Source organism: Carassius carassius, chromosome 39 (assembly GCF_963082965.1).
Source record: "Carassius carassius chromosome 39, fCarCar2.1, whole genome shotgun sequence".
NCBI lineage: Eukaryota > Metazoa > Chordata > Actinopteri > Cypriniformes > Cyprinidae > Carassius > Carassius carassius.
In genome coordinates, this window is record NC_081793.1 from 26,605,569 (window position 1) to 26,626,865 (window position 21,297).

The 21,297-nt window shown below is 40.8% G+C and overlaps 1 long non-coding RNA gene across 2 annotated transcripts in view; it reads right to left on the reverse strand.

Annotated features, from left to right (window-relative positions):
- The window catches only part of LOC132121109 (uncharacterized), an 88,406-nt gene that overhangs the window by 46,648 nt on the left and 20,461 nt on the right, over positions 1 to 21,297 (reverse strand). For both annotated transcript variants that reach the window (XR_009426241.1, XR_009426240.1), the window contains exon 2: positions 2,655 to 2,861. This is a non-coding gene — a long non-coding RNA (uncharacterized LOC132121109). The remainder of the gene's footprint in view (positions 1 to 2,654; positions 2,862 to 21,297) is intronic.

The window sequence follows — 21,297 nt, forward strand, 5'->3', positions numbered from 1 at the left end:
TGGCTTATATAGTTCCAGCCACGCCTATTTTGGCGCGCTCTGACGTCCAATGGGCGCGAAGCGCCCCCATTGGTTCGTTCCTCTCCGCCGCCTCACCATAGGTTGCTGCAGTTGCCACAGCACAGCCAATAAGCGCGCGAGCCGCTTCGCTTAGGTCTGCTGTGCTGCAGCACTGCATTTTACATTATTTAAAAATTAAGGATAATTTTTGGCTTCATATTCTCGAGAAAAGGGGACCTTTTCCCATAGCGTAAGCTAGCTTACGCAGTACGAGAGTACTCTCGAAAGGGAACTGCCAATTTACATTAAATGTAGTAAAGCAGTATTTTTTGTATATACCTTTTAATTGTTGTTTTACTCTTAATAAACATTACCATAATTTCCACAAAAGGTAAAAACATTTAAATAATTTATGTATGTGTGTACAGTATGTATTTTATAATTCCTTTAAGTTTTTAACAGAGTACATGCAGTGTTTAATTAACTGAAGGTTATGTAGCACTGCATGCTAGGACTGAAAATTTTTAGGTAATTAGTGTATTTTTTTATTCTCTATATGTGTTCTGTTACATCAAAATATATATTTTTTAAAAATCACTTTTTTAATTTTAAATACAGTGCATGCAGTGTTTCATTAACTGCAGGTTTAGAAAGAACTGCATGCTGGGATTGCTGCAAGCCTAATTTTTTTCTTTCACACGTCACCAAGTTGACATTAATTAGTAATGCGAAGTGAAAGTAAAGGACAACGACAAAGCAATTAGACACAGTCGCTCTCGAACATTCAAAAGCAACGAAACAAGTGTTTTGATTGAAGGAGCTACATAAGCATGGCCGCATATGACAGCGCAGCCTTGATGTGTTCACATACCATAATGGCACCGAGTCGAACAGCACAGACGCTTCATTAGAGGGCCACCCTTCTGAACGTCTCCTAAAGTTACAGCAGTGAAGGGTGCATCATGTCTCAGAGATGTTTTTAATCTCTTTGTTTTTGAGATGAAGTGAATTTGGCAGACCAAGCTATCGGAACATTGCCTCTCTAAGTTGCAGTTAGGCTGTCGGCCCCCGCGGGACCTCGCCGTGGCACTGACAGATAATTGCTAATTGTTAGAGGCGCAACCTGGCACAATAACGGCTCCTCACACGACCTTTCTGACGTTCGCCGGCTTTCTATCTTGTTAGTTTTGTTGCGTCTTTCATACTTCCTTTAAGATAGTACAACCATAATAAGGCCACATTTTTTGGAAGCCGTTTGTATCATCTGTCCTTTCAAATGTTATTAAAACATGAGATTCTGGGATATTTTTAACTGTGTTAATGCGTTTTTAGCTTGTCACCCGCTGTCAGAGCCGCCATAGTCTGCGGCGAGCCACCAGGGAAATTTACATGCATTTGAATTTGCACTGCCAAGCCCTGCCATCTCCCCCTGACAGCCTATTTAGCTGGGTGATAAGTTAATCTGGGTCTAGCTCACAGGGCCCTGCTCTCAGTCCAGAATCTTCTGTGGGAATCACTATAAACTCAAGCTGCTCAATGCTTGAACTGATCGACACTCCTGAAATAGACTTTTACATACAAACAATAAAAAAGAACAAGAATAAGAGGAATTGTGTTGTCGTTCCGAGGCATCCACTGGGATTCTGACGGAAAGATGTGACTGTCTGGAAATTTCACTAAGGGGAGCACGTGGATTTGGACACTTTTCTTTTTTGGATGTGTCTTTTTTGGGGGGAAGAGGGTGGGGGTGGACTGGGGTTTAAGGGGTTGTGCTCTAAAATTGCACTGCAGAGACAAATTTAGACCAAATGTGTAGACCACAATAAATGCAGATCTATCTATCTATCTATCTATCTATCTATCTATCTATCTATCTATCTAACTATATATTATTTATCAATCGTCAGTGGGTAATACTAAATTGCAACAGTTTACAATAAATATAGTAATATGGAATTATTATTATTTTGATTATTATTTATTTTATTTTATTATTTTTTCTGAGCATATGGTACATTTTTGTAAGACTTTACATCTCGGGTTTATATATATTTTTTTTAATGGGCAGATGCAGAAAAAAAAAGTTAATAATTAAACTCATATAAACCTTTGCTTGTTTTGTACCTGGGAATAAATGTGGCTCCACATCAGAATCATGTCAACATCCAGGAGGTGTCACTTTAAAAGGGCTTTGGGGTTTCAGAGGTTAAATCAGATTGACGCTGACAGTTTTCAACACTGTACACATTCCCACGGCCCTATCAGAGACAATGGACACTTTTTGCCACATATCAGGTGGCACGGCCCATCTAGAGCTAGATATAGAGACTGATAGCATCAGATTGTTGTTAAAAAGGGGTTGACAAAAAAGTATATAAGGAAAAAAGGTGGGACAGTGTGGAGGTGTCGAACTGAGTGGTTCCAGAGGGACTTCTGTCTGGGGTCAGAGGTGAAAAATGGGAGAAATTGACCTTTGCGGTCAGCTGTGTACCTTACGCAGCAAATTTAAAACAGACCTCAATGCTAAGACGCAACCTGACAAGGCAGTCCAGTCAGCAGCAGCACCTTAGTGAGGTTAGGAGAGAAATATATCTTTCTGAACGGCATTGGGGCGCACAGATGCGTTTTGTGAGGTTAACCAAACACAGACTCACCGTTGCGTTTTTCAGAGCTTGTCAGTCGTGCGGAAGCCGTGCAACGGCGAGTTCTTCTTCCATAAATGTCGGCAAGATGCAGGATAGACAGCAACACTCATGGGAGGCAGCATTTCATCTTTCCTGGAGTTAAAAGTACAATTTGGTTCGGCAGGCAGCGAGAGCATGTGGGGGGAGCCACTCTTGCTGGGGCCGTTTAACACTCCACTGCCCTGGTGAGAAAGAATAGCACATGAAAAGAAATCAATTAGAAGTAACAAGCAAGGCCTTAAACACAGAGTCCTCCACACAGGCCAGTGAAGAGGAAAAGCAGAGTGAACGGACGCACGTCGGAGCTTCATCTTTTTTTTCGGGGAGAAACAAAAACTGCTCGGGTAGCTTTACACACAGATTCTCTCCACTGCACACATGCCCTATTTTCAGCATATTTTTTACCTTGCTGCTAAATTTGTGGCTATAGTAAAACTATGCAATTCTCAGCAAGATGTCCTGAGTCCTGAAGTTATGTGTTCATTATATTTCTATTAATATAAACCACAAATATCGCACTGCAGCAAATTAATCCCAGTAATATGTTCATCAACTATCCATTAAGTTTTGCAGTATTTTACTTAGCTTTTTAGCTTCTTTTAGTTAACTTAATAGTTCTGCAGTGACAAACTGATTTTTAAAAGTGCGTGTATCTAATTTAGAGACTCAAATATAAACACCCCCCCCCCCCCCCCAAAAAAAAAAATAATAATAATAAAATTTTTGTACTGCTGTCAGTGTTTTGTGTTACTTTAGTCTTGTATAAAATTCTGTTTATATAATAAAAAATTCTATAATAATTATACAATAAAAAATTATCACAATAGCAGCATACTGATCAAAAGTTTGTAGTTGGGCTCTTCTGCTTCACAAAGCTGCATTTGTTTGATAAAAATACAGTAAATATCATTACAATTTCAAATAACTGTTTGCTGTTTGAATACATTTCAAAATGCTATTTATTCCAGTGATGCAAAGCTGAATTTTTAGCATCATTACTCCAGTTTTCAGTGCCACATCCTTCAGAAGAAAGAATTATTATTATCAATGTTGAAAACAGTTGATTAATATTTTTTTGTGGAAACCATGATGCATTTTTATTTTTCAGGATTCTTTGATGAATAGAAAGTTCAAAAGTCCAAACTTTTGAAGGCCCTGTTTATGTACCCTACATAGTGCATACTTAAAGTTACATTCAGAGAATTTAGACAATAATGTCCCTCCAGCACAGGACACTGCACTGACTGTTATAGTATATAGGATTTGCCAGCATACACTGCAGGTAAATGCAGGACATATAGAGCCCGCTGTATCTGTCTCCACAGTTCCCAAAGTAATCGGTGTTGTTTGACACGGGTCACTTCCCCTCTCACACGTATGTAGTACATAATTACGTATTAATTAAGATGGACTCAGGGCCAGCTCTCACAGGGCACATCACAGTGAGCCCGTCCCTCTCTCAGGGTCTGACAGATCCCCATACACTTGTTGAGAGGAGCAGAGGTTTTGAACCAGCTGTCCCGTCGGACGCATCACCCCCACAGTGACTAAAGGACACAGTGTCCTCAGAAACAAGATAATACTCATCCAGAAAACAGCAGCAATAGCACTGCAAGGTGAAGGGGAAGCATTTTGTAATTGTGGCAGTGGGAAGGCGGAGCCTTATGATGATGTCACTGCCTGAAACCATTTTTGAAAATGCTAATTTATCTGGACTGGTAGTATTTTAATGTTGGAAGGACTGTGTTTAGTCAGCAGCCCAAGCATTTCATAGGTTATGAAAAAAAAAAAACTTTTTTTTTTTTTTTCATTCAGTTGTCTCCAGTCTTTAGTATCACATGATCCTTGCATTCAAATGCATTAAAATTTAATTTTTCATGCAGTAATTTCTTTGCACAACTTCTTTGATTTTGAAGTCAACCTAAAGTTAAAGTTTTAAGTGACTGTTCATTCTTATGTGGGGAACCTTTAAATATCAGAACAAAATGAAGAGCAAATCTCTTATCCATTTATGAAAATGGAAATATGCAGTATTCCAAAATATGCAAATATTGTGCAGAAATGTAAAATCCTTTTTTGTTGTTTATTTTTTTATAATGATTATTTTACATATTGCATGTATTATTTTATTTTATTTTATTTTATTTTATTTTATTTTTTTATTCTTAATTTGTTTTTACTTTTCCAGCATTAACTCATGGCATGAACTCACATTATTATTTTTTCACATAAAATAAGCCTGCTTCTATTTACAAAAATAAAATTGGGTGTTATAGACTTTATGTGTTTATTATTAATAGCAATGCTTTATGGATTTAATAACCCTGCACAATTGAATGAGAATTAAATTTAAGAAAAAAAGTCTCCATTGTTCCCAAATGCAAGACAAAAGGAATGCAATGCAATGCACGGCAGCTCACAGCCTGACCAGTAACATGAAAAACCCTTTTGCTCCATCTTCAATAATAAATAAAAAAAAAGACAAAAGGAAGAAAAAAGATAAGGGAGAGAGAGAAAGAGGGAAGCGTCAGTCTAGTTCATTTGATGCAGTGATGCAGTCTCAAGTGCATGTGTGCCCTTAGGGCTGGGACCAGGGCGAGTGGAGCTGAACCCCAGAGGCTGATCTCGGATCTCCCTCCTGCACTGTCCACAACAGCTGCCACACCATTAGCCTCTCCTCCTCAGGAGCTCATTACAACTGATCAATACAGGCCACTGCGCTTATGCTCAGTCTCCTGCCCGTCCTCTAGCCAGCAGAAATTCTCTCTTTCTTGCAGCTTTTTCTTCCCTGCACTAGTCCAAAACATGGCACTTTCACTATCCATCTTTCGATTCTGAAAACAAATCTTTTCTCCATTAAAGTCATATCTCCTATTCTTTCTCTAGATAGATGGGCAGATATACAGACTAATGGACAGACAAGCAAACAGATGGACGGATGGATGGATAGAACGTCAGAACAATCGACAGACAGACAGACAGACAGACAGACAGACAGACAGACAGACAGACAGACAGACAGACAGACAGATAGATAGATAGATAGATAGATAGATAGATAGATAGATAGATAGATAGATAGAACAACAGACAGACAATCTTCATCTAGTTTATTCTCAATTCATACACTTTTTTATGAAGTTTATAAAAAATTAATTCAGCTACAAAATCAGATATCAGAAGACTACAGAGAACTGTTCGGACTGCTGAAAGGATTATTGGTGCTCCCCTGCCCACCCTCCAAGAACTGTACACATCCAGAGTGAGGAAAAGGACTCAGAAAATCACTCTGGATCCCTCACATCCAAGTCACCCCATCTTTGAACTTTTGCCATCTGGCCGGCGCCTCAGAGCCGCAAATACAAGAACAGCAAGGCACAAGAATAGTTTCTTCCCCCAGGCAATCTACCTCATGAACAGTTAAATGTTTCCCACTTAAACTTATGCAAAAATGTGCAATATCCTTATATTTATTTGTTACCCCTCCATCCTAGAACATTCCTGCATCTCACTCAATCCTATTCCATTATCATTTATAGCACAATTGTTTATACACTTATTTATTTGCCAATTTGTAAATCTCCTGTAAATTTTTTTTTTTTTTTTGTCTGTGTGTTGTTGTCTCTGTTTACTGGAAGCTTATGTCACTAAAACAAATTCCTTGTATGCGCAAGCATACTTGGCAATAAAGCTCTTTCTGATTCTGATCTGATTTTCTGTGTGGTTCTGCTCTTTTTGCAGTGAATGTAAAATTCAAGACTGGAAAACAAGATGAATGGAAGCTCACTGTCTTTGAATACATTCACACTCTTTCTCTATGTTCATGCATTAGACCATCTCTAGAGAGGAAGTGAGAGATGAAATTTATAAAGATATGCGTGATGTGGACAGAATGCAAAGTGTCCATTTGTCACCCTAGATAATATAATCAATCTGAGTGATATTTCCTCCTCTTAAAAGCATTATGGTATGAATGTAATACTTAGGTATTAAATATACTTACCTGTAAATAATGAAGCAGCAGTAAATATAAGCTCTTGTCACTTTCAATAAGGTGCACAGCAATTTGATCACAAAAGCTGATAGATTGCACCGTCACATCACACTCACACACACGGAAATATATGCTGATGTGAGCTCATATGAGACCAGTGCTCTTATGCTCTCCCTATGGACTGTTAGACACACTCAGAAACAGATAGACTGAATGACAGACAGAACTATCGAAAGACAGATGGACAGAACAACTGAATTACAGGTAGAATGAATGAATAACTGACTTCATGACTAAATGACACTCAGACAGACAGAACAAGAGACAGACAGAACGATTAAATGACAGACAGAACAACTGAACGACAGAGAGAGTGACTGAACAAAAAAAAAGAACAACTGAACGACAGACGAAATGACTGAAAGACAGATGTAGTAAGTTCGTGGGAGGAAAGGAAGAGGACAAAGGGGTTGGCTGGACTGCTGACGAATTTATTAACTCAAAATAACTTAAACTTCACAAACACCAATGGTGACTTTTACTCTGACATCAACACAGACACGATCGCACAACACTTCCGGTTTACTCGTTCCGGTTCAGTTTCCGGTTCACGTCAGCAGTCCGTCTCTCTCTCGACTGCTTCTGGCTCTCCTGGCGTTTTATACTCTCTCCGCGCCAATTACTGAAACAAGAAACAGGTGTTGAGAGTTTTTGCCCAAACCACTCACTTACCGCTCGTCTCCTGATTCTCTCTCCCGCTGCAGACTTCGCTAAACCATGCCCCCCTGCCACATACCCCCACCGCCTCAGGCCGGGGAGCCATCCGGCCTGCGCCCCCCCCCCCCCCCCATTTCTGGAGAGGAAGTCGGCCATCGCCATCTGAACACCCAGCCTGTGGATCACCTTAAACTTAAAAGGCTGAAGAGCTAGATACCAACGAGTGATCCGCGCGTTGGTATCCTTCATGCGGTGGAGCCACTGCAGCGGAGCGTGGTCCGAACAGAGGGTGAAACTGCCATCCCAGGAGATAATAGCGGAGGGTGAGGACAGCCCATCTGATGGCAAGGCACTCTTTCTCTATGGTGCTGTACTTAGCCTCTCTCTTCGAGAGCTTCCGGCTAATGTACAGCACCGGCCGTTCCTCCCCCTCTATCTCCTGGGACAGGACTGCACCCAGCCCCCTGTCCGACGCGTCTGTCTGCAACAGAAAAGGGAGAGAAAAATCAGGCGAGTGTAACAACGGCCCGCCACACAGGGCAGCCTTGACCTGGCACCTTCTTTTTAGTAAGGTCAGTCAAAGGGCTGGTGAGGTCCGAATAATTAGGAATAAACCGTCTATAATATTCCGCCAGCCCCAAGAACTGCCTTACCTCCTTTTTGGTCTTGGGACGTGGGCAGGTTGCAATAGCGCCTGTCTTATCAATTTGGGGACACACCTGTCCATGCCCCAAGTGGAAGCCCAGATACCTTACTTCCACACGCCCAATCGCACACTTCTTTGGGTTGGCCGTGAGTCCCGCCCCCCTCAGCGATCTCAGGACAGCCCTCAGATGCTGCATATGCCGCTGCCAATCATTACTAAATATAACGATATAGGTAGGCAGCCGCATATGCAGCATGGGGCCGCAGAATCTTATCCACGAGGCGCTGAAAGGTAGCCGGTGCCCCGAACAACCCAAATGGAAGGGTAACAAACTGGTGTAATCCAAACGGCGTTGTGAAAGCTGTCTTTTCTTTGGATAATGGAGACAAGGGGATCTGCCAATAACCCTTTGTTAAGTCCAATGTCGAATAAAAACAAGTCGTGCCTAGCCGATCAAGCAACTCGTCAACCCGCGGCATTGGATACGCGTCGAATTTCGACACAGCATTCACCTTGCGGTAATCCACACAGAACCGGACTGAGCCGTCCGTTTTCGGAACTAAAACTATCGGGCTCGCCCAGTTACTATTGGATTCTTCTATTACCCCCATGTCAAGCATAGCGCCTAATTCAGCCTGAACTACTTTTTTCTTGTGCTCAGGTAAGCGATACGGCTGGCTGCGAACTACCATGCCCGGCTCGGTCTCGATATGGTGCTGAATCAGGTTAGTACGTCCCGGTAGGTGTGAGAAGACGTCGGCAAACTCTGCCTGTAATTTCGTTAAATCAGTGAGTTGGGACGGCGAGAGGTGATCTCCACCTGGAGCCAGGGCGAGGGATTGTGGTTTGATATTCGCCTCTGGTCCGAGATCATCCTCCCCACCAATCACCGTTGCCAACATCACTGATTCCGCCTCATTCCATTTTTTTAGGAGGTTGAGGTGATAGATCTGACGGGACCCGTACCTATCGGACCGTATTACCTCATAATCGAGATCTCCGACTTGTCGTGCGACCTCAAACGGTCCCTGCCACTTAGCCATTAATTTAGAGCTCGACGTTGGGAGTAATACAAGTACTTTCTCTCCCGGTGCAAATTTGCGAAATCTAGTTCCCCTGTTATACAGCTGGCTCTGGCGGTCCTGGGCTTGTAACAAATTCTCCATTGATAGCCGCCCCAACGTGTGGAGTTTTGTTCTCAAGTCCAGCACATACTGAATTTCGTTTTTGCCCTGAGATGGTCCCTCCTCCCAAGTTTCTCGCAGTACTTCCAGCACTCCTTGGGGCTGGCGTCCATAGAGAAACTCAAAGGGGGAAAACCCCGTGGAGGCTTGTGGGACCTCTCGCACAGCGAATAACAAGGGCTCTAGCCACCTATCCCATTTTTTTGCGTCTTCATGAATGAACTTACGGATCATGGATTTAAGTGTGCGATTAAACCGTTCGACCAGGCCGTCGGTTTGTGGGTGATAGACGCTAGTTCGAATTGATTTAATGTCCAATAATCCATACAGTTCGCGTAGCGCACATGACATAAACGCCGTGCCCTGATTGGTGAGGTTTTCTTTCGGAACCCCCACCCGGGAGATAAGACGAAACAGGGCATCCGCAACACTCTTAGCGGAAATGTTGCGGAGGGCCACTGCTTCAGGATATCATTTTGCATAGTCAACTATGACTAATGCAAAGCGATGTCCTCGTGTCGATCGCTCTAATGGCCCGATGAGGTCCATACCAATTCTCTCGAAGGGGACCTGCATTAAGGGAAGAGGGCGCAAAGGTGCTTTTGGGGCGGCCGGTGGGTTCACCAACTGACATTCCGGACAAGACGCGCACCACCTGCGCACGTTGTCATGAATGCCCGGCCAAAAGAAACGGGTCATGAGGCGATTCAGTGTTGCTGCCTGTCCCAAATGGCCCGCCATAGGATTAGAATGAGCCGTATGGAAAAGCATTTCCCTGCGGCTCTTCGGAATCAACAACTGGGTTGTATTCACTTTTGTCCGAGCGTCTTGGGTCACTCGATACAACCGATCTTTTAAAATGGCAAAATACAGATAGGTGAGCGGGTGGGCAGGTTGGAGAGGCTGGCCATCGATGGAGCGGACCTGTTGAAATGCGTGTTTTAATGTCTCATCCTGAGACTGCTCCAGAGGAAAGTCATCACGCTCCGAGAGAATCAGTCTCCCGATTTCGTTCGGTTCCTCTGAAGCAGAACCCAGCGGTCCTGGCTCAGTTTCTCCCACCTGCACCCGAGCGGTCTCCTTCCGTGCCTTATTTCCCCAAGAGGCATCCGCACATAAAGGCCCCAATAAAACCGTAAACGCGAGCCAATTCGTTCCCAAAATTATCGGATGCCGGAGGTGGGGACTAACCGCCACCTCCACACTATGCTTTTGTCCCCAGAATTGAATAACAATTGGGACAACCGGATACTCCACCGCATCCCCGTGTACGCACCGCACCTTAACCACACGGCTTGTATCCAATGCCCCCGGTTGAATCAGGATTTGATGGATTGAGGTTTGGTTACATCCTGAATCCACCAAGGCCGGATATGTACCCCCCTTGATACTCACAGGTATTTGGTACTCGCCAGCCTGACCAGGTGTGGCCTGTGGGACGTCCAGGACCCGTATCATCGTCCCCACCTCCATCACTGGACACCTGTCCACAAAATGCTCCGGGTCCCCGCAATGCCAAAAGGCCAGCCCAGACCTTCCCGCCGCCCCAGTGGCAGGGAGTGGATTGGAGAATTGGCGCTGAGAGAGCGGAGAAACGGAAGCGCCCCCCGGGGCGGGACACGAGGAGGGCCGGGTGGACGGGACCTAGGGAGAGGGACAGGTCGAGAGAGAGACGGGGAGGAGAGAGAGGGAGAGAGAGAGATGTTAATGGTTCGCCGACCCCTGGACACGCCACCATGTGGTCCTCTGCTAGATGGATGGCCGAGTCCAGTGACGTGGGACGGTGGCACTGGACCCACTCGGCTGTCTTCTTCGGTAGCCGAGCGATGAATTGCTCCAGCACCACGAGGTCGATGACATGCTCCACGTCACTTCCCTCGGCCAGTAGCCACTTGCAGCAGGAGTCCCGGAGCTGCTGGGCCATCGCGAAGGGCCGACCGGATTCCCCCAGGTCCAGGGAACGGAAGCGCTGGGGTCCGGCCAACCCGCTAAATAATGGCCCTCTTTAGGTCGTCGCAGACTAGGAGTGTCGCCACCGGTAGCTGTTGTGCGGCCACCTGGGACTCGCCCGAGAGCAGGGGGATGAGTCGGACTCGGACTGGCCATTGGTCGTGGGGCCAGCCGCACGCTTCCGCTGATTTCTCGAACAGTTCTAGGAATGCTTCTGGGTCGTCTTGTGGTCCCATCTTGTGGTGGGGTAAGTGAGTGGGAACCGCGGGCGGTCCCGTGGCCTCGGCGCGAACCTCCCGGTCGATCCAGCTCTGGAACCTCTCGCGGTCCTCATGCTGGGCTTGAAGGATGGCGTGGAATCGCCGCCCCTGATCCGTTCTCAAGTCCAGCAGGGCCTGGTGTTGCTCTTGATGTAGGGCCGCAAGGGATGAAATAACGTCCGCAAATGGTGTAGAGGAAGGACTGCATAGCGTCGGCACTCCTTCTTCCTTTCCCAGGTTTCGGCACCAGTGTAGTAAGTTCGTGGGAGGAAAGGAAGAGGACAAAGGGGTCGGCTGGACTGCTGACGAATTTATTAACTCAAAATAACTTAAACTTCACAAACACCAATGGTGACTTTTACTCTGACATCAACACAGACACGATCGCACAACACTTCTGGTTTACTCATTCCGGTTCACATCAGCAGTCCGTCTCTCTCTCGACTGCTTCTGTCTCTCCTGGCATTTTATACTCTGAGACCTTGTCTCAGAGGAGCACCAGGACAAGACCACAGGAAACAGATGATTCTTCTGCACAATCTGACTTTGCTGGAGCCTGGAATTGAACTACTGGTTTCGTCTGGTCAGAGGAGAACTGGCCCCCCAACTGAGCCTGGTTTCTCCCAAGGTTTTTTTCTCCATTCTGTCACCGATGGAGTTTCGGTTCCTTGCCGCTGTCGCCTCTGGCTTGCTTAGTTGGGGACACTTCATCTACAGCGATATCGTTGACTTGATTGCAAATAAATGCACAGACACTATTTAACTGAACAGAGATGACATAACTGAATCCAATGATGAACTGCCTTTAACTATCATTTTTGCATTATTGACACTGTTTTCCTAATGAATGTTGTTCAGTTGCTTTGACGCAATGTATTTTGTTTAAAGCGCTATATAAATAAAGGTGACATTGACATTGACTCTCTCCGCGCCAATTACTGAAACAAGAAACAGGTGTTGATAGTTTTTGCCCAAACCACTCACTTACCACTCGTCTCCTGATTCTCTCTCCCGCTGCAGACTTCGCTAAACCACGCACCCCCTGCCACAACAGACAATCAGAATGATTCAATGACAGTCAGAATGTCAGAATGATGGAATGACAGACAAACAGAACAACTGATTGACAGACAGAGGGAATGACTGAACAGGCAGAATGACTGAATGACAGATAGACAGAACAATATACAGAGAGAACAAGTGAATGACAGACCGAATAAAAGCATGACAGACAGAATAATTGAATGACAGACAGAATGACTAAACAACTGAATGACAGACAAAACAATAATCAGAGAGAGAATGCGTGAACAACGGACAGAATGACTGAACGACAGACAAAACAACTGAAAGACAGACGGACAGAACAACAGCACGACAGACAGATCAATGGAACAACAGACAGAATGATTGAACGACATATGGACAGAACAACTAAAAGAAAGATATTACAACTGAATGATAGACACAACAATTGAACGACAGACAAACAGAATAACTGAATGCCAAACAGAACAATTGAATGACTGAACGACAGACAGAGTGAATGAAAAACAAACATACAGAATGATTGAATAACAGACAGAACAACGGTTGAACTGAATGACAGACATAATGTCTGAATGACAGACAGAAAGAATGATTGAATGACACACAGAACGATTGAACGACAGACAGTGATTGAACAACAGACTGACAGAAAAATTGCGTGACAGACAGAATGAACAAACGACAGACAGACAGAACGACTGAATGACAGAAAGAACGACTGAAAAACAGACAGACAGAATGACTGAGCAAACTACAGACAGAACAATATAACAATAGATAGACTGACTGAAAGAACAATAGATAGATAGATAGATAGATAGATAGATAGATAGATAGATAGATAGATAGATAGATAGATAGATAGATAGATAGATAGATAGATAGATAGATAGATAGATAGATAAACTAAATGTACTGTACTTGTAAAATATTAGCTAAAAACAGGATGCTTAGAAATGAATGAATGGTTTGTCAGTCACAGTACTGAACTCATTGGTGGTTCAGGTCAAAACATATAATTGAAGCCTCATGACCGGGTCAGTCAGTGATGAGTTCTGAGAGCTGAATTCATTTCAAATCATCCCCTCGTTCTTTCACCCCACTGACCTATTGAAAGCTGTATTTTGACCGATCCCATGCTCTCACGCTGGGGAAGTCAAATCGTTAAGATCCTGCTAGTTAAATGCTCAGATTCGGATGCGAGCGGGAACCGACGTCAATGATGAGAGCATCCCATTCTTATAGGGGGAGCCTTTTAATCTCAGCAGAACAAAACGAAGAGCAAAGCGCTTCTCCGTTTATTTGCTTTTAAATTGAGGCTTTGAGGGAATCACAGAAAACAAAAAAAGAGAGGGAGTGCAAGAGAGAGAGAGAGAGAGAGAGAGAAAGAGAGGGTGGAAAAAATGACCTGCTGGCGTGTGAGTTTGTTGCTGCAAGGTAAGTCCTGCTTATATTGAAGCAAAGTTCTGAAAATAAGCAAAGAACAGATTTATTGATTTTTGGTAGAGTCTGGGTGTTGAAGAGGGAAAGAATAAAGAACTGCTCTTTGCCCGATATGTCCAAATGACGTCCCATGGGAGACGCTTAATGGTGGGGGAGGGAAGGGGGGGCAGGTGCCTTGCCTGTCTCTTGGATAGAACTGCCCTGAGGCTAGGGCTAATGGTATTGGCTGAGCCTGCTATAAGAAGCTCACTTCTAATGGCCAACTTTGTGTGTGCCAGAAGACAGACAGATATCGATTGGTCCAAATGCCCTTGAGTTGGCAACATCTAAAATGAAAATCCTCCACGCAAGCAGAAAGTTTCTGCAAGTTATGTTTCAGGAATGCAATGTGAAAAGAGGGGTTTGTGGAAAGGGGTGGAGGGGGTAAAAAAATGATATAGCCCATATAATGTATGCTGCAACCCCGCTTTTTCATTCTGCCCCCTTTTTGTTGAGAATTTACATGTTTCACATCTTAAGCTGGACTAAATTTTTCTCTCTCAATCCTTAAACATGCTTTGCTACCTAAAGTATTGTTTTGTTAATTGTACAATGAAAATATTTTATTAATATGGCACAGGGAAAAGCATAAAAAAATAGATGCAGTAAGATTTTTGAGTACTTACAATTTTCTTAACTATATTCAGTCACTAAAAGCTGAAAAAGACTTCTGAAGATTTCTGAAGGATCACTTAACACTGACAATTCAGCTTTGCAATTACATGAATGAATTACAATTTAAAATATATTGAAATAGAAAAGCAGTTATTTTAAATTTGTAATGAAATTTTTACTGTATTTTTGACCAAATAAATACAGCCTTGGTGAGTATAAGAGACTTATTTTTAAAACAAAAACAATCTCAGCAACACCAAACTTTTGAACAGTGTATCTTATTAAATGATTGTTGAACTATTGATGTTGGGGTTTATGCTGAACCCTCAGAGGACCCCAGATGATGCTATCCCTGAAACAACATACAGAACTAACAAATATTGCAACAAGTGTGATTGCATCATATAATAATAGCTCTTAATAATGTTCATCGTCTGGTTGACTACGTCTTGTATACATTTTTCTGAAAAATCCTGTGATATGCACACAAACTGACAGTCACCACTTATAAGCTATTTGTATTGATTTGTATTGTAAAAAGAGCTATACAAATAAACTTGAATTAAATTGAACTATTTTCTTTTAAAAAAGAGAGAAAATGAACAGTTTTAATAACATTCATGTGGACATCATCATTTAAAATAAAGCTCAATAACAGTACAAATCAACAAACAAAGTAAAATGAATGACAACTTACAAATGTGACAAGAATAGCAATTAACAAGGTCAACAAAAAGAAAAACAATAAGTAAATTATGTTGCAATTAATGCTGGGAACTTTAAATCCCTAAGCAAGCAGTGTTGTTCAGAATAATTTGTCTAGCTAGTCAGACCAACCATATTCCACCAAACATTGATTAAACAATTAAACATTGTACCAGCCACACCCAATACAAGATGTACTGTCCCTTTAAATATTTCAATAACAGTCAAACACACCTGCTCTGAAGTGATAATTAGTGTCATGTACAAAGCAGTTGCAACACATTCACTTTCCCTACAAACACACTTAAGATTCATGCATCTGTAAGTGACCTTCCCTAGTTACCCTCATTAAATCAAACACTCATCCCTCGGCCAGCTGAAAGCGTGCTATGTGCGGTTCCGATTCTCAATACAATGTTTTAAATGGATGATTTAAGGTCAGGATTTCTTTTCCATAAATTACGCAAACAAAACACGGGCCACGCAGAGCTGAACGGTGCTAATCAAGCATTCAGTTTCAAGCAGAAACACAGATTAGGTGGAACCGACTCAAAGTCTCAAACCAATCAGAAAGCACTGAGAGACTGGGGAAAAAAATTTAATCAAAACCACTTCAAAACATAAATAAATACTTACCAAAAATAAAAATAAAAAAGTGGAAAAAGCAGAAATGTGACAGCATGGGAAACAATAGATATATTCACCCAAAGCAAGACAAAGACATCTGTCCCAGTGCAAGTTCAACATCAATCCCACAGCAGCCGCAAGAAGGATTTTGTGTCCATTATCCAGTGCCACTGAAAAGCTATTTCATTTGATGCATGTGGGTATGACTTTGTAACTCATAAAGAAGAAAAATTACACTAACACTTTCTCCCTTTTTCCCTCCATTCGGGAATTACTGGGGTGGAAACTTCCGTTTCACAGTGCACATATAGCTATAACTTACAAAGTTTGTATGTCTCATTGCTTTTGTCCTCATTTGGGGTCAAGAGGTAACTGGCTAGACATACTCCACAAACAGCATACAGTTCAGTGTCCTGTAATTTTTTGTACAAAGAACTACGTTTATACTAAAAAAAAGTAGCTTTGTGTATGTGCCATGTAAACTGCTGTTGACTGCTGCATGCAAACAAAATAAAAATTAAAAAAACGTTTGAGTTTGTAAGAAATAATATATTTAATGTATTTATAACAATATAAAAATGCAGACTCTGTGTGCCATTAAAAAATAATTAGAGGAAATAACATTAGAGCATTGAAGCAGCTACTGTGTGTGTGTGTGTGTGTGTGTGTGTGTGTGTGTGTGTGTGTGTGTGTGTGTGTGTGTGTGTGTGTGTGTGTGTATACATATATATATCATTTTGATGTTTTCATGAAAACAATAATAATAATAATCTTCAATTGTTCAGAATTATTAGTTTACTAACAATAAATATATGTAATATATATTACATTGTTAGTAAATTTCACAAAAAATTATCATAATTACCCATTTTATTGTATTTCTATAATTATTTTTTTTAATTGTGTGGTGGAAATGGGCATTTTTAGTTTTATGTAATCATAGTTTTATGTAACATCTAATGACCAATATACCAGTTAGTAAAATCAAATTTTTTACTACTGTACTGTACTGTATTTATTTACTGTAAATTTCTGCTCAATCTAGCAGATCTAGCTAGATTTACTTCTAGTTTTCAGTCTAGTTATCAGACTATCAGTCTAGTTTTTTTTACTGCAAATTTCATTTTATTTATTTATTTTTTTATGTTTATGTATTCTTACAATGTAGACAACTGATAAGCAATTTAGAAAATTGCCAGCTTAATACGGACAGTGTTGGGGAGTAACTAGTTACATGTAACGGCGTTACGTAATTTAATTACAAAATTATTGTAACTGTAATTAGTTACAGTTACTACGAAAAAATGAGTAATTAAATTACAGTTACTTATGAAATTTTTAACGATTACAAAGGGGATTACATTTGAATATTTACACACATCCACATACAGATTTAACTGATTTCTTTCCCAAATTGCACTGACTATTCTGAGACATACCGCCCTAATAATTTCCGGGATGCGGAAATACAGTCCAGTCATAAAAACGGAATGCCTAACGCGGACGGAATATGCCACATTTTGGATGACTAAATCAAAAGTAGGTCAGTACACTTGAATCAAAACATGACATGGACTAGTGTCTGTGAATATAAAGCCCCGAAAATGCAATATATGACTTGCTCATTCTGCGTGTATGTGGAAATCAGGCGCGGACTGGACACCGGGAGAACCGGGACAATTCCCGGTGGCCTGGAGGCCGATTTTGCCCCACTATTTAATATCATTATTGTATAATTGCCTGCCGAATGTACTAAAGCGATCATTTGCGAATCCACCATTTGATAATTAAATCTCTAATAAGTCATGAAGTGTTAGTCATGACTCGCGCGCTCTCCGCGCCTCCGCCAAACGGTTTGGATCAGACTCAGAGTAATCAATGCGAGAGAGAGAGAGAGAGAGAGAGAGAGAGAGAGAGAGAGAGAGAGAGAGAGAGTGGAGTGTGGAAGAGAGTGGAGTGTGGAAGCGCACAGCTGGAGCAGAGAAGCAGAACTACTGTTCAGGGTTTTAGGTCAGTTTCATCTGTAAAGATGCTTTTTTGTCTTTTTTTTTTTTTTTTTTATTTAATCAAGCAGCAGCACGTTGCTCACCAGTCATCACTCAAAATACTATATAAAGGACATCATTATTATCAGTTGTAATGTTACAGTAGGAATTTATCTGAAAAAAATTTCCTATTTTTTTATAGGTTTAGGGGCAGCTACGACAGACAACAACACAACCCTTACGAAAATTAACATTTTAATATTTAACTATAAATCCAGAGAAAATGGTTACTATTGTTTAAATGTGGTAACCAAAAATTTAAAATTATTTTACAAATGTATTTATTTAAAAATAAATACAAATCCATTTGCAAAAAAACAAAAACAAAACAAGGTTATTTTACTTTTATATAGACTAATAAAAGCAAGGTTAATTTTTGTAAGGGAAAAACATGACTCGTGTACAGTATTAGGATTTTTCTATAAAGATATTGTAGTATTGTATTGTAAAGTATAGTTTTGTTCAATCTTGAGTATTAAAGTCATGAGAGAGATGGATAACGGCAAAATAAAGAGACTGAAGAGAAAAATGGAAGTGAAGGTGCAGTTCAGGAGAGAACTTTTAATTATTTTGCATGTCCCCAAATTAAAGATTTAAACCTTTTTTTATGTCAGGTCCATACAAAAAAATAGTTTTGTCCATGAATTTGTTTGTATGAGTTTGAATTTTCCAGTCTGAATTTTTTTCCCAGTCCGCCCCTCCTGTAAATTTCTAGAACTGCTCTGTGTCACTTCATGTGCATTTTACTTATTTTGAGAAAACTATCATCATATACAAAGAGACAGCAGTTAAAAAAAAACACCAATGTTTCAGGAGTTTATTACACAGAATACGTCACATGCTTATTAGATAACTGTATTTAAGTTGATGTATATGCCTTTATTTATTATTCTTTAATTTTCACACATTTAGAAAAGTAATCAAAAAGTACTCAAAAGTAATTAGTTACATTACTTTAATAAAGTAATTGAAAAAGTTACACTACTATTACATTTTAAACAGGGTAACTTGTAATCTGTAACCTATTACATTTCCAAAGTAACCTTCCCAACACTGAATACGGAGTACAACTAATGTGCTTATCAGATGTTTGTCTGCATTAAATACTCATCCAATCAGAATTTAGAATTTGAAATATCCTTCTTATACTTATATTTCTCAATGAGAAAACTGGAATAATTTTTTTCACCACCTGTGATGAAAATCAAGTTTTTATCAATGTCTATCAGGTGTTTTTAATATGCATAAAGATTTTTAATATGCTTCAATTTCTCCATAGTACTGCTATTTTCTCCTTTAAAAACAAATCACTACTCCTATTATTCTTCAGGATCAGTTTCTCGTTCAAACAAATGGCTGAATTAATCCACTATTGCCACATGCTATTGTTTAGCATTTACTACTTCAGATAACTGAATGAAAGTGGAGCATGTAGTCTGAGCTGGTTGAATGAGAGGAGGCGGGGACTAATTTGCATGTTCAATAGGTTTAAAATGTCATTCTGATGATCAAAGATTAGATTAAAGGGATAAAATTAGTGATTGCAGAGGGACTTGAAAGAAAAATAAGGTTCCGAGTTTACTGAAGTTTCCATTGTCTCATTTTAAACTGGCTACCAAACTCTTGCATTTGTGCAAAAAGAGAAAAGATAAAAAGAGATGACGAGTGGAAAAAGCAGTCAGGAGAAAAGAAAAGTGAGTATTCTCCTGATGATTTTCAGTAAAACCCTCAAAATGGCAAAACGCTGCAATACATCACTTAAAAGTAGGTATGTTCAGCATTTACTGGACTCTGATTTGGTTTGCTCTGAGATGTAACAGCGAGCGGAGAGCACCTCTGGGATGCGGATTTTCCGCTCAGTCTCATTTGACAACGTTTAGCGTTTGAGTGGGACGGCGTGCCGGCCGGCCGGCCTCTTGATCAAATATCGGACATTTCTGTTCTCCAGGAGAAAGAGCAGTGAAATTTGCTCTCACTTTGCCAGACGTGTATATCTTCCGAAGGCTAACAGGCTCACTCGAGCCCCTCTGAAACTACTCTTAAAAGTAGTCAAGTTCGCCTCATCGCATCAGAACAGGAGGAGGCCAGGAGACTGGAAAGATGACGTCCCATCGGCACAGGTGCCCTGGGAATGTCAGGAGACTCAGAAACAGCATTTAGCACTTTACTGACCTTCGGTCCACCTTTTTTCTCCAAATGTCCTGGCTAAGATTTTTTTTTTATCCAGTCATTTTCTGGTTTTCCTTAGAGGAGCTGAACTGATTGACCAGATATGCATTCACATAGAAAAAAGTAACAACTCGTATTTAAAAGTTATGATACATGGCGGAAATTGTGCTTAACGGAATCAAATTGGGGTATTTTGCAGAGTTACAAACATTGAAGATGGTCCTCAGGAGAGAACAACGTGTGAAACTTGTTAAGATAAAACTTCAAAATGCCAAATAAATCCTTTTTCTCTCTCTCCAATCTTAAAGCCTAGCAGCACTGAGGAAACACTTTTATGTATGTGTGGAATAAATGTATTTTACGAGTTTGTTTTGGGAGGAGTCAAACTTGAGGAAATAAAAACATGTATTGTGATAATGGCAGGTCTTTGTGGGACTATCAGATTAGCAGTGTGGATCTGACACGAGTTTCGTGGTCAAACTTTGGGGAATAAACACAGAGCTTTATCAGTCAGATACTGGATGCAGAACTTTAAAAACGCTTCAGCAAAGGACAAAAAAAACTGTTCAGAAATGGGGAACTTTTAACAATATCAAGCAATGACAAATTCAGACGAAATTTAGACAAATTCTTAATCTCAGAAAAGTATGTTTTAAAGTCTAGATAACACCAAAAGTGTTGAAAACGGCCTACATTGAATGCTGTCAAATTAGTATGACTGAACATCAGTCATATTTGTTAAAGCTTTTGTCAAGAAAATATCAATTAAATGATGAATGTCATCTTGTGTCAACTGAAAAATAGAAGATGGTGGCCAATTTCTTTAGATAGGGATCACATCAATGATTTTGCTGTTGCTGTTTTACTTCAACTTAATTGCACTTACATTTCTCTTAAACTTAAACATCCATTCAATACTGTTTAAGCAGTTTGATCTACAGCAACCAGGGGACCAGGACCAAGAGGGCCACAAGATTAAAAAGACTTGAAATAAGATAAAACAAGCTTTAAAATAAGTTTTCAACAGGTCAAGATCAAGACAAATGTCTTATTATAATTAATTCAGTCTAAAATATAAGAACTAGGATTGCCATGATCTTAGAAATCGTTGATCCTGAATATGAGAGAATATTAAAAATCATGGGAATTTCTATAATGAACAGAACTTT